The sequence below is a fragment of the Panthera pardus genome, unplaced genomic scaffold (assembly GCF_024362965.1).
Source record: "Panthera pardus isolate Hobbes unplaced genomic scaffold, ASM2436296v1 HiC_scaffold_11, whole genome shotgun sequence".
NCBI lineage: Eukaryota > Metazoa > Chordata > Mammalia > Carnivora > Felidae > Panthera > Panthera pardus.
In genome coordinates this window covers 66219150-66232034 of record NW_026526666.1, presented here as the reverse complement: position 1 = coordinate 66232034, position 12885 = coordinate 66219150, and the positions used below count along the sequence as shown (strand labels likewise).

General features: G+C 37.6%; 1 protein-coding gene across 4 annotated transcripts in view; it reads right to left on the bottom strand.

The window, feature by feature from the left end:
- Positions 1 to 12885, bottom strand: part of FAF1 (Fas associated factor 1) — a 514818-nt gene that overhangs the window by 365739 nt on the left and 136194 nt on the right. The window lies entirely within an intron of this gene.

Genomic DNA, 12885 nt, shown 5'->3' with positions numbered 1-12885 from the left:
GAAGCCACCATGATGCTTATAATTGTCAAGTCAAATAAAACCCTTTCCATACTCTAATGCCTTACCATACCAGCAGAGTAAAACTCAATGACTGTATTCTGACATTGTAAGAAGACTGTATTAGCTGGCTCCAGCTCCTTCACTGACATCATCTTCTTACAATATCCCTGAGGTTCACTTACTCTAGTTGCTCTGATTTCCTTACAATTTCTTGAACAAGTGAAATATGCTCCCACATCAAACCCCTTATATTTATTTTTCCTTCTGCCTACAATGCTCTTTAGATATCCACATATCTCACTCCCTCACTTCAGTAAGGTTTCTACTCAAAGGTCACCTCAGAGAGACTTTCCCTAACCATTCTATCTAAAAGAGAACCTCTTAGCCATAACACTCTACCTAACAAATTGTTTGTCTTTTTGTGTTATCTGTCTAACCTCATCCTTATTGTGAGATCCAAATGACCTTATTTTGTTCACTGATGTGTCCTCAACACCAAAAACAATGCCTGGTCCCTAGGTGTTGTGAGTTAACATATACTGAATACATGAATGAATATGTATTCATGAACCCAAGAACATGAGCAAAGTGACAGGCTGGTGAGGATAGGGAGATTTGAGGCTTTCAGTTATAGGCATGTTGATTTTGAAGTACACTTGGAACATTCATATAGAAATGTCTTGGGGCGCCTGGGTGGCTCAGTTGGTTGAGTGCCCAACTTCAGCTCAGGTCATGATCTCACAGTTTGTGAGGCTGAGCCCCGTATTGGGCTCTGTGCTGACAACTCAGAGCCTGGAGCCTGCTTCAGGTCTGTGACTCCCTCTCTCTCTGCTCCTCCCCTGCTCACACCCTGTCTGTCTGTCTCTCTCTCAAAAATAAACATTAAAAAAAATTTTTTTAAAAAGACATGTCCAAGAGATCAAGAATGTAAAATGTGTGAGTTCAATATTCTGACTTTGGAGTCATGGGTCATCTACTTGAAAAGTATTTGGGAAAAATAGAACTACCAAATGATCCAGCAATCTCACTTCTGGGGATATATCTGAATTATTTGGAAGCAGGGTCTCAAAGAGATACTTGTATACTGATGTTCACAGCAGCACTATTCACAACAGCCAAGAGGTGGAAGCAACCCAAATGCCCATCAATAGTAATGAATAAAGAAAACAGGGACACCTGGGTAACTCAGTCAGTTAAGCATCTGACTCTTAATCTCAGTTCAGGTCTTAACCTCAAGGTCAAGGTTATATATATATATATATATATATATATATATATATATATATATATATATATAATGTATACATAATTAAAAATTATATATAAATAAATATATATATATATAAAAGAAAATGTGGTATACTCATACAATGGAATACTATTCAGCTTTAAAAAAAGGAAATACTGTCACAGACAATAACATGGATAAACCTTGAGTGCATTATGTTAAGTGAAATAAGCCAAAAAATGTCAAATGTCAAAAAAATGACAACTACTGTATGATTCTATTCATATGAAATACTTAGAATAGTGAAATTCATAGAAACAGAAAGTAGAATGGGAGGAGGGAAAAAGGTAAAGTTGTAGATTAATAGGTACAGAGTTTCAGTTTAGCAAGATGAAAACATTCTGGAGATCTGTTTCACAACAATGTGAATATACTTAACACTATTAATTTACTCAAAAAAGAATAAGATGGTACACTTTATGTTTTATGTTATAAAACCAACTTTTTAAAAAGTCTTTGCAAAAGTCTTACGAATGTATTAAGTTTATCCAAAATGAAGGATAATGTGAACAAAGAAATGGCTCATGATGGAATCTATGGAATGTCAGTATTTAAGGAGTATGTACGAAAAACAAAATCAGAGAATATATTAAAAAGAAGTTATCAGAGAAGTAGGAGGAGATACATATATGCTCATCTGAGCCTCAACATAAATCTCAGTTACATATATGCATTAACCAAATTTTTAATGGTGCAATTGGCCCCAGGGAATTTACCAAATATGATGACCTACTGTCATTAATAGAAAATGGATAAAAAAGAGATGGCATACAAACAGTAATTTTTATACTTTCTTTTTATATTTTCTTTTTTAAACAAAAAAAAAAAACTACAGTAATAATTCGTATTCAATATTTCTCTGGTCTATAATCCACTATTATAGGATGGAATCAATTGTAGGATGTTCTATGTTCTGTAGTCTGACAGATCTGTTTTCAAATCCTTGTTCTATCATGTGTTTATTACCTGTTTGACTTCGGCCATGTTAAATTGGCCAAAAGATTTAGTTTCCTTATCTACAAAATGGAGTAATAATACCAACTTAATTCACAAGGTTGTTATAAGGATTAAATGAGATAATACAAGAAAGTACTCTATAAATGTTAGCCACTGTAATATTCATCCTTATATGTTTTTTGTTTTAGTCTATTTTGCTATATGCTATGTACCACTGGTGCATAAATGTCTGCCTCATGCTGGGCTAAAAATACAGATATACTGAAGTCCTGAACCCCGTGATTCAAATTCAGGTAGTATGGAATGGGGCCCAGAAATTTGTTTTTTCCCCTCACAAACTCCTCCAGAGATTCTTAGCACGGCCAAGTTTGGGAACAAGTACAGATTGTTTACAGCATAAATTTTAGAGACCTATATAAAATCCTTTATTCTGACATTACATATACAATCTATTAATTCCCCCTAAACCATTTATTATTTTCGAATTTACTTAATGTCTAAAAGCATAGATCCTTCAGAAGCTCATATGTAGAATGAGTATATTATTAAATATGCTCAAAGTGAGGAGTGAAGGCTCTTACACCAGAATGCCAGTTTTTCCTAGCTCCATCATTTACTAGTTATGTAATTTTAAGAAAGTTACTTACATTGTCTCAGTTCTCTCATCAGTAAAATGAGAGTGATAACAGTACTTGTTCATTGGGATTTGATGAAACTTATTAACACATACTAAATGCTTGAATGGTATTTGATAAATAGTAAAATACTCAGTAAAGATGAGCTGCTTTTATTGTAACATTTGACATACCAAGATTTTTTTTCCTTTGTTTTAAATTCCAGTATAATTAATGCACAGTGTTATATTCATTCCAAGTGTACAATATGGTGATTCAACAATTCTATACATTATTCAGTGCTCATCACAGTAAGTGTAATCTTAATCCCCCTACCCCTCCCTCTGGTACTACCAGTTTATTTCTCTATATTTAAGAGTATGCTTGTTTGTCTTTTTCTTTCTTTTTGTTTCTTAAATTCCATAATAAGTGAAATCATATGGGTGTTTATCTTTCTTTGACTGACTTATTTCACTTAGCATTATATCCTCTAGATCCATCCATGTGTGCCATACCAAGATTTATTCCTGTTTAAAATCACAAATAGTTATTCATCACAAAATGTTGAAAGCAAGGAATGGACACTATTTAAAAAAAAAAGAAGATTTTCAACATTTACCTATTGCAGACAACTTACTTCTGGAGATTTTTCCTTTCTTCACTACTTAAATAATGGTTACATCATCTAAATACTCTATCACTTACAAATAAGATGATGAAACCATAGTTGAAGAAAAGTGAATAGTTTAACAGCCCCACAAGTCTAAATTTAAATTTATTTAATGTGTTGGTTTTTTTAAATTTTTTTACCAATCTATTGCTGTTTACCTTTGTACTAAAAAAGAATTACAATTGGCAACCCTAAAACAGCTCCTAACAGCCAAATATTTCATTTTAATAAGGTCTAATTTGATTTTTTTTTTCCTTTAGGGAAAGAAACCAGAAAGCAGAACAATTTAGGAAATGTAACCATTCCACAATCTGTTTTTAGTCAAATGCAAAAAATGTTCACTGAATCCTTCCAAGTAGGTATCACTATCAAAATAGCTCAACATGCAGCATCAGCAATGGTGTAGACCAAATTAAAGTCAAAGAAATAGAAGACAGATCCTAAGATTAATAATGGTACCTGAGAGACTCACCCTTGTCAAATAAATATCTAAGGATGAAAAACCAAATAGCAAATTGGGAAAACCATATAGCTGGGATCAAAAGGAACTGGCAACCAAGATCTCATTTACTAAAAGCAAAAATTAGAAAAGGTGGTTTCAGTGACAGTCACTTCCCTTCTCCAGGTTCTTTGCCTCTCCTGAGGAAACTTCATGGTACTTAGACTTTGGTCAGCATCACATAAAGACCTAGTCACCCCTCTCTCTTCTGCTTAGTATAAAATAACTGCCTTCTACATCCGGATGGCCAACAGGCACATGAAAAGATGCTCAACGTCGCTCCTCATCAGGGAAATACAAATCAAAACCACATGCAGATATCACCTCACACCAGTCAGAGTGGCTAAAATGAACAAATCAGGAGACTATAGATGCTGGAGAGGATGTGGAGAAACAGGAACCCTCTTGCATTGTTGGTGGGACTGCAAACTGGTGCAGCCACTCTGGAAAACAGTGTGGAGGTTCCTCAAAAAATTAAAAATAGACCTACCCTATGACCCAGCAGTAGTACTGCTAGGAATTTACCCAAGGGATACAGGAGTACTGATGCATAGGGGCACTTGTACCCCAATGTTTATAGCAGCACTCTCAACAATAGCCAAATGATGGAAAGAACCTAAATGTCCATCAACTGACGAATGGATAAAGAAATTGTGGTTTATATACACAATGGAGTACTACGTGGCAATGAGAAAGAATGAAATATGGCCCTTTGTAGCAACATGGATGGAACTGGAGAGTGTGATGCTAAGTGAAATAAGCCATACAGAGAAAGACAGATACCATATGGTTTCCCTCTTACATGGATCCTGAGAAACTTAACAGAAACCCATGAGGGAGGGGAAGAAAAAAAAAAAAAAGAGGTTAGAGAGGCAGGGAGCCAAAACATAAGAGATTCTTAAAAACTGAGAACAAACTGAGGGTTGATGGGGGGTGGGTGATGGGTATTGAGGAGGGTACCTTTGGGATGAGCACTGGGTGTTGTATGGAAACCAATTTGACAATTAACTTCATATATTGAAAAAAAAAGAAAATAACTGCCTTCTGTTTAAAAAAAAAAAAAGTTTTTAATGTTTACTTACTTTTGAGAAAGAGAGAGACAGTGCAAGCAGGGGAGGGGCAGAGAGAGAGGGAGACAAGAATCCAAAGCAGGCTCCAGGCTCTGAGCTGTCAGCACAGAGCCTGATGAGGGGCTCGAACCCACAGACCATGAGATCATGACGTGAGCAAAAGTCAAACACTTAACCGACTGAGCCACCCAGACACCCCAACTTCCTTCCGCTTTATTCAATGAATGTAAAAAGAGAAAGGGGAGAATGTCAACTAATCTGCCTTTTCTAAGATTCAGATTTTAAGCTAAAACATGGAAAAGAGAAATGTCAGAAGATTAGCAGTTTAAAGAATTTATGAAGGCAGACATCCTACAGGATTAAAGGGAAGGCTTTGGATGGTTGAGCAAAGCCAACAAGCCAGAGGTACTTTATGTTATAAGCAACAACATAAGGAAAACACTCTTCCTTGGTATTTAGCAGCCCTAAATATAGTTGTCTCCATTTTGAGGTTGATGAACATCCAAAATAAATTTAATTTAGGAAAGTAGGTTGCAATTACTCTGCACTAGGTTAAAACAACCAAACAAAAAGAACTGTGCTAGGTATTATGGATAACACATGGACAAGACAGCCCAAAACCTTGGGAAGCCAGGAGGAAAAATAAGAATACATAAAGCAGAATATAAAAGTGTCTCTATCTCAATAAGTGACAGTTGGTCCACTCAAAAACCTTGGTGTACCCTTGACTCCCTTGTTCCCATTCACTGGCAAATTCTGATAGCTGAAATGTTAAAACACATTCAGAATTTGATCACATTGCACTGCTACCACTCTGATCTAAGCCTCCATATTCTCCCTCCTCTATTATTGCAACAGCATCCTAACTGATTTCCTTGCTTTCCCCTGGCTCATCTACAGTGTATTATCAGAGTGGCCACAGTGAAGCTATTAAAATGTATGTCAGACCATGTCAACCCTCTACTCAAAATCTTCCACTGACTTTTACTCAGAGATAAAAACATCCTTAATATGGCTTATTTCTCCCTCACTCCTGTAATCTCTAACTTCACCTCCTCCTCCTTTCCTGAGCCACATTATCTTCTTGATGTTCCTAGAAAATGGAGGCCTGATTTTCCACTTAAGGGTATTTGTGGTTACTACTCCCCCTTCCTGAGATGTTCTTGCCCCCAGATACATGGCTCATTCACTAATTCCATTCCTCCAGGTCTTTATTCAATTGTCACCTGCCCACTTTTTTCAGAAAACTGCAGACCCCCCCCCACCTACTTTATTTATATCTTTCTTCCCTGTTTTATTTTTTTGCTTAGAAATGATCACTTTCTGACACATTATATAACTTACTTATATCACTCATTGTCTGTCTCCTCCTATGAAAATGTAAGTGCCACGATGACAGTCTTACTTGTTTTGGTTCACTGCTATATATCCACCACTGAGAAGAAAGCTTTGCATATAGTAAATGCTGAATAAATGCCCTCTGACAAATTTATGAATGGAAGTGTTAAGTGAATTAATCTTCATTAGATGTCTTTTTGGACTTAGAGGAATAAAGGGAGAAGGAACATCTGTCATGTGCAAGACACTATGTAAAGTAATTACACATTATTACATGTCTCATTTAATCCTCACTCTACAAAGCAAGCATGTTATAGATGAGGAAAATAACATTCTGAGAGATTAAATGGTTTATCCAAGATCATACAGAATATGCCACTCAAATTCAGGCCCCTCTGATTCCCAGAAATCCTGATCTTTTCACCACAAAGCAATTTGAGAGGTCTGTTCCTTGACAACAACAAAGAGGAAAGAGTGCACTTTGTGTTTCAAATGAACACAGTATAAATCTCTGAACTATACCAACAATACTAATATTTACTAAAATCCTCATATTCTTGGATCACTAACTCTATTTTAGAAACTGAGAAATCAATGCATCTCTGATCTGTGACTGTATGGGTGAAGGAAATGTGTTGGCTCAGGTGAGGGGTTGTGGCTGAGGGGAGAGGTTTGACTACTACCATAAATATGATCATTCCTAGAAATGAACTACATTAAATTCCTGAGGCTACAGAACATCTTCCAGCCTTCCAGACTACAACTACCCAACAGAACTTTCTGCAATGATGGAAATGTTTTATATCTGCACTGTATAATACCCTAGCCACCAGCCCCATGATCATTTAAGATATAGCCAGAGTAACCAACAAATTGAATTATAATTATTAACAATTATTAAATTAATCATTTAATTTAAATTCAAATACCTACATAAGAGTAGTTGCATCTATATTGGATGGCACTGTTCTGAACTCTCCATTCTACTTCAGCTTTCTTCTTCACATCACTCACTAGTTCACTTATAACACTTTGATTCATTTTAGATGATGACACTGCATACAGGGCAAAGTTCTTCTCTCAAAATCATCCCAAAGGAAAAAGGAAATTACTCTATAGTTGAGTCCTTACAAATATTTTATTTTTGAAGAAAAAAATATTTAAAAAAGACATAGGGTCTAAAACAACTTCAGGCAATACTAGTTTTGGATACTAAACACAGGTTCCCTGATGGAATCAGTTTAAAGAGATGGCAAAGAACTGGGTGGCTCAGTCAGTTGAGCATCTGACTCTTGATATTGGCTCAGGTCATGATCCCAGGGTCATGGGATCGAGCCTTGCATAGGGCTCCAGACTGAGCATGAAGTCTGCTTAAGATTCTCTCTCTCTCCCTTTGCCCCTCTCCACACACACACACACACACACACACACACACACACACACACCAAATAAAAAATTTAAAAAAGAAAAAAGAAGAGAAAGAAGTTCAACACAGATTTCCTAGTTGGGAGGGGGGAGTAATAATTTCACAATTAAAACTTTAGATGCCATTATAAATAAGCCTGTTAGAGGCGCCTGGGTAGCTCAGTCAGTTAAGCATCTGACTCTTGATCTCTTGGCTCAGGTCATGATCTCATGGTTTGTGAGATGGAGCCCTGTGTCAAGTTCCGAGATAGCACAGAGCCTGCTTGGGATTCTCTTTCTCCCTCCCTCCCTCCCTCTCTCTCTCTCTCTCTCTCTCTCTCTCTCTCTGCACCTCTCCCCCCTCCTTCTCTCACGTGTAAGTTCTCTCCCACTCTCTCAAAATAAATAAATATATAAACTTAAAATAAAATAAAATAAAATACACCTGTTAAAGATTGGGTTTGAAAAGGTTTCATTGTAAAGCTCACGAATAGCAAATGAGTTCTTGTGACTTGAGATTAAAATTCCCAGGAAAGTACCATATCCAATTTTTTAAAAATAACTCTATCTCAAGCCACTTAAACAAAAATTAAGATTATGTGCTCTGAAAAACTGAGAAACTAACCTGGTAATGAGGAAGAAACTAACGTTTAAAATGCATGTGAAGGGTTTGAATAATGTTCTTCATGAAACAAATATAAAAAAGGTAATAAGGCAGTATTTTATATTATATAATTTTAAATCTGTATGCATAACTTATTAAGCTGAACTTAAAGGCTATTTCTTCTACAAGCTTAAAAAAGTTTATATATTCAGGCTGACCAAAATATTTTCATTATCTTGTCATTGTGAAAATAAGAATCACCTTATATTCAGACATGTACAATAAATTCTTACATTTATTTTAAAAGCAGCTAGACTCATCTACTACAGCCAGTAGTCACAAGGCCCAATTAAAGTCTCTCCTCCATCCCCTGAGCATTTTCAATCATTCTCACACTCTCTCAATTTTTACTGCTTAACACTATTTGAAGACATTTAAATTTACACATATTATGTCCTATGTTTATGCTTCTTTTCCCACCTATGTGTTTTTTGTCCTCAAATAGAGTCTAAGCTCATGAAGGCAAGAACCATACTTCTTTGCATTCACCATAGCACTCAGAGCTAAGTGCTTTCTAGAAGACAGAAGGAAAGCTATGGATCTGATACTCCAAATATACTAAGGAGCAAGAAAACAAATGCCTTCAATCTACTATACAATACATTTGCAGGACAATTACCTCAGGCTCAGTAAATCCGAGCAATTTGTACAAGGTTAGCACTACTATAATCCAGGTTCTTTCCAATTCTGAATTGTTAATGCTCTGCTGACTGATTACCATCTGATTTGCACACTGTTTAAAACTCTTAACACTTTCCCCATACCACTACCAACACCCTCCCCCGCTCCTCCCACAGCTACCACAGGAAGGTATGAAAAGCAGCAGAGAGGAAGATAAAGGAAAGACAGTAATAGTAATTGGAAGCAGAGGATATACATGTGTCCAGGGCACACAATTTCATGGTAAATTAATCAGTGTCCACTTGGAAATGTCTTGGGTACTAATAATCTGGTAATAGCACAGACCTTTCCACTCAGAAAAGAATCACAAATAACAGAAGATAAGGAATCACAAATAATTAAGACCTAAAAGTAAGCAGTATGAATCATTTATCACCCTGCCAAACCAATGAAGGGAAAAGACTCTCGGCTGATGAGAATCAAAAGTTGGAAGGGGCGCCTGGGTGGCTCAGTCGGTTGAGCGCCGACTTCGGCTCAGGTCACGATCTCGCGGTCCGTGAGTTCGAGCCCCGCATCGGGCCCCTGTGCTGACAGCTCAGAGCCCGGAGCCTGTTTCAGATTCTGTGTCTCCCTCTCTCTGACCCTCTCCCATTCATGCTCTGTCTCTCTCTGTCTCAAAAATAAATAAAAACGTTAAAAAAAAAAAAAAGTTGGGTAAACACGGGGCACCTGGGAAGATCAGTCAGTTAAGCGTCTGACTGGGGTTCAGGTCATGATCTCAGAGTTCGTGGGTTCGAGGCTGAGTCAGGCTCTGAGCTGATAGCTCAGAGCCTGGAGCCTGCTTCAGGTTCTGTGTCTCCTTTTCTCTCTTTGCCCCTCCCCTGCTTGTGCATGCTCACTCGCTTGGTCGCACGAGTGCTCTCTCTCACTCCAAAATAAGTAAATATTTTGAGCACTCTCACTTGGTGCTCTCTCTCACTCCAAAATAAATAAATAAATAAATAAACATTAAAATAAAGAAAAGCTGGGTAAACAAATCTTTTCTTTAGTGCTTAGTATCATCAGGGGACAGGAATAAAAGAAATATATACAGAGAATGCAGTATTGTAATCAATAATTCCAGTTCTAGAGTTAGACATCTAAGTTCAGACAAGGTCTATCATTGATAAAATGTGTCATTTTAGGCAAGTCCATATAAAAGTGGAATGTGATAGGGGCACCTGGGTGGCTCAGCCAATTAAGCGTCCAACTGTTGGTTTCAGCTCAGGTCATGATCTCATGTTTCGTGGGTTAGAGCCCCACATCCAGCTCTGCACTGACAGCGCGAAGCCTGCTTGGGATTCTCTCTCTCCCTCTCTCTCTGCCCCTCCCCCACTCACATTCTCTCTCAAAATAAGTAAACATTAAAAAAATTTTTTAGAAGTGGAAAGTGATAATAATACTTATTTCCTAGGGCAGCTGTGAGAATTAATAAGAAAAATGGATACAAACTACTTAGGATAAGATCTAATATATGGAAAGTAGCCAATATGCTTATTTCTTCTTTGAAGTAGGAGAGGGTGAGCTTCTCCATTTGGTTTTGATGTTTTGGGCAAGGCAATTTCAGGTAATAAGAGTGTTAGATTGGAAGTCAGGCGACTTGGGTTCATGCCCTGGCTTTCTCAGTAACTTGTTCTTTGACCTTGGCCAGTTCTTCTTCTCTTTGAGCCTTTATGCTACCAAATCTGTAAAAATAAAGGCACTGGGTTAAATAATTTTGCATTATTCAACATTCTTCAGAGGAACAGAACAGGATATGTATATGTGTAACTGGAGAGGGAGAGGGTCAGGGACAAGGAGAGGGAGTAAGGGATTTATTTTAAGGAATTGGCTCATCTAATTATGGAGGCAGGTTAAATCCAAAATCTACACGGTGGGCAAGCAGGCTGAAAACCTAGGGAAAAGCCAATGTTGCAGTTCAGATATGAAGGCCATCTACTACAGAATTCCCCCTTGCTCAGGAAAGGTCAATCTTTTGTTCTATTAGGCCTTCAACTTATTGGCCTTCAACTCCACCCACATTTGGAGGGCAATTTGCTTTACTCAAAATTCATTGTATCAGGGAATGGGTCAGGGTATTAGAAATGAAAGAATGAACAAAAAGAGGCATGGTCACCAGAACTATAAACCTCCTACGGAGGGGAGCCTGGGTGGCTCAGCCAAATTCGGCTCAGGTCATGATCTCACGGTTCATAAGTTCAAGCCCCGCACTAGGCTTGCTGCTGTCAGTCTGTCAGCACGGAGCTTGCTTCAGATCCTCTGTCTTCCTCTCTCTCTCTCTCTCTCTCTCTCTGTCCTTCCCCACTCACACATTCTCTCTCTCAAAAAATAAATATAAAACCTTTAACATTTTTTTAAAATTCCTTAAAAATTAAAACTTCTAGGGGTGTCTGGGTGGCTCAGTTGATTGAGAGACTGACTTTGGATCAGGTCATGATCTCACGGTTTGTGAGTTCCAGCCCCGCATTGGGCTCTGTGCTGACAGCTCAGAGCCTGGAGCCTGCTTCTGGTTCTGTGTCTCCCTCTCTCTCTGCCCCTCCCTCACTCATGCTCTGTCTCTCTCTCTCTCTCTCTCTCAGAAATAAATAAACATTTAAAAAAAAAATTTTTTTTTTTACTTAAAACTTCTAGGGGAAAACACAGAGAAAAAGCTTCAGGAAACTGGATCTAGCAATGACTTTTTAGCTATCATACCAAAAACATGGGCAACAATGTTGGGGGGAAGATACATGAAACTAAAATTTCTGTGTATCAAAGTACCACAATCAACAGAGTAAAAAGACAATCGATAAAATGGGAGAAAACATTTTCAAATCATACTTCTGATGCTACAACTCAGTAAAAATGATCAGATAAATCAATTTAAAAATGGGCAACAGGGGCGCCTGGGTGGCTCAGTCGGTTGAGCGTCCAACTTCAGCTCAGGTCACAATCTTGCGGTCCGTGAGTTTGAGCCCCGCGTCGGGCTCTGGGCTGATGGCTCAGAGCCTGGAGCCTGCTTCCGATTCTGTGTCTCCCTCTCTCTCTGCCCCTCCCCCGTTCATGCTCTGTCTCTCTCTGTCTCAAAAATAAATAAATGTTAAAAAAAAAAAAATTAAAAAAAATAAAAATGGGCAATGGACTTGAACAGACACTCAACATCACTAATCATCAGAGAAATGCAAATCAAAACTGCCATTAGGATGGCTACCTCAAAAATTTAACCCTTAAAAAGTGTTTGCAAGGATTTGGAGTTTGGAGCCCTTATGCCCCTTATGCACTGTTGATGGGATTATAAAATGATATAACCGCTATGAGAAACAATAAGGAGGGTCCTCAAAAATTCAAAATTTGATCCAGTAATTCCAATTCTGGGTATATATCCAAAAGGGTTTAAAGCAGGGTCCCAAAAAAATATTTGCACACTCATGTCCAAGAGATGGAGTCAACCCAAACAACCACAGATGAAATGAATGAATAAATAGAATATTATTCAGTCTCAGAAAGGAAAAAAAAATACTGTTACAGGCTACAACATGAATATAACCTGGAGAATATTATGCTAAGTGACATAAATAAATCACACACACAAAAAAACAAATACCATATGATTCCACTTATATGAGGTATCTAAAGTAGTCAAATTCATAGAAACAGAAAGAATGGTGGTTACCAGGCAGGGTCAGGGTGGTAGAGGTGGTGGAGGGTGAGGTAATTGTTGTTTAATCAGTACAAAGTTCCA